Here is a 2068-nt window from a genome sequence, read left to right on the forward strand (position 1 = left end):
CTGGCGTCCTTTGACTTTTATCGCGTCAGGTTCAAGGTCATTAGAAGGTCAAATCGAGAGAAAACGGTAAAAAATCCAAAAAAATACGTTATAGGTTTTTGGCGTCGCTAATTACGAATCTGGCATCCGTTGAACTCTATCGCTTCAGGTTCAAGGTCATTTAAAGGTCATTTGAAGGTCTAATCGAGAAAAACCGGTAAAAAAAATTTTTTAAATATGTTATAGGTTTTTGGGGTCGCTGATTACGAACCTGGTGCCCGCTGACCTTTATCGCGTCAGGTTCAAGGTCATGGGAAGGTCAAATCGAGAGAAAACCTTGATCCTGATGCGAGAGAGGTCAATGGATGGTAGATTCGTAATCAACGACCGCGAAAACCTATAACATATTTTTTTTATTTTTTCAGCGTTTTTTATCGATTTGACTTTCAAATGACCTTGAACCTGACGCGATAAGGGTCAGCGGACACCAGGTTCATAATCAGCGACCCCAAAAACCTATAACATATTTTTTAAAAAATTTTTTTACCTTTCTTTCTCGATTTGACCTTCAAATGACCTTGAGTCTGAAGCGATAGAGTTCAACGGATGCCAGATTCGTAATTAGCGACTCCAAAAACCTATAACGTATTTTTTTGGATTTTTTTACCGTTTTCTCTCGATTCGACCTTCTAATGACCTTGAACCTGATGCGATAAAAGTCAAAGGACGCCAGATTTGTATTCGGCGACCCCGGAAACCATAGTAAACCCGAGATAACCTCAGAATACATGTTTAAGAGTGTCAAATCTCTCGAAAATACAGTTGGTGGGTAGTGGTGTTTCTTATATTTGTAGGGGGGTGGGGTGGCTGGGGGGTGGAGGGTAGTCCGTTTAGCGTGCAATCGACTATGGATACTTATAAGATACTACCATGATTTTTTCAGATTTTTTGGTCCAAAAATAAATTAGGCCAAAAACCGGCCTTACCGACCCTCCCCCTTTGTTGATGCTCTTAAAACTTCCATACAATTTTAAAAAATAACCCAAAATATTTTAAAATATTTGAAATCTCTCCAAATTATTAAAATCAAGTAAAAATGCCCTAAGATATTCTAAATCCTGGAAAATCTTCTAAAATTCTTTGAAATATGTGAATGCTCTTAAAATTTCCATGCAATTTAAAAAAATACCCCCAAATATTTGAAAACCCTTCAAACTATTGAAATCAATTAAAAATTGCCTAAAATTTTTCAAATCAATTTTTTTAATTTTTTGAAATTCCTTTAAAATTTTTAAAGCTGTTTAAAATTCAATAGCATTTAAGAAAAAAACTCTAAAATCTTAAAAATCCTTTGAAATCCATTCTAACTATTAAAATGTGTTAAAAATTCAAGGAAGTTTTGTAAATATCATCAAATGTTGCAAAAGAATTCAAGCAAATATAGAATTAGATTTAGGCCAGACTTCAATAGTGATTAACCAATGATTAACCGAATTTATTGAAAGAAAAGTGACTATATTGACTTTATTTAAAAAAAGTGCTGGTTAGTTTAGGTTTTCTGCAATTTTCCACTCTCCTGACGAAGTATTAAGGGTTCGAATAAGAAGCCAATGATAAATATTAATATATTATTTGAATGGACCTCAGGGAACGAGCTAATTATCTTCCAAATTACACAGCCGAACTTTAAAGACCCAAGGTTTAAACACCCATTGTCGCCTCGTTTTAATTGAATCTTCAACTAATTCTACAGGATCCAGTTTCGCGGAAAAGCGAGCCAAAAGCGAATCAAAAGCAGAACAATAATTACCAATTCACTTGCAGAAACGCTCGGTCTTTGAGCCCCTTCACGAAGAGTTCGAATATTTCATGAAAAGCAAACACGAGCGGTATTCAGGAATAACACCTTTACCTACGTGTAGGTAGGAGACATCGAATTCTCAATAATTACATTCCCCAATAAGTTCCGATTCCCTCCTGTCATCGATTATTAGTTATTACTACTTGCAAACAAACTCGCACTGGGACAAAAGCCCGGAAAACTGGGCAGCAAGGCCGTAGCCAGATATAATTTCCGGGGGGGGGGGGG

Source organism: Belonocnema kinseyi, chromosome 4, assembly GCF_010883055.1.
Source record: "Belonocnema kinseyi isolate 2016_QV_RU_SX_M_011 chromosome 4, B_treatae_v1, whole genome shotgun sequence".
NCBI lineage: Eukaryota > Metazoa > Arthropoda > Insecta > Hymenoptera > Cynipidae > Belonocnema > Belonocnema kinseyi.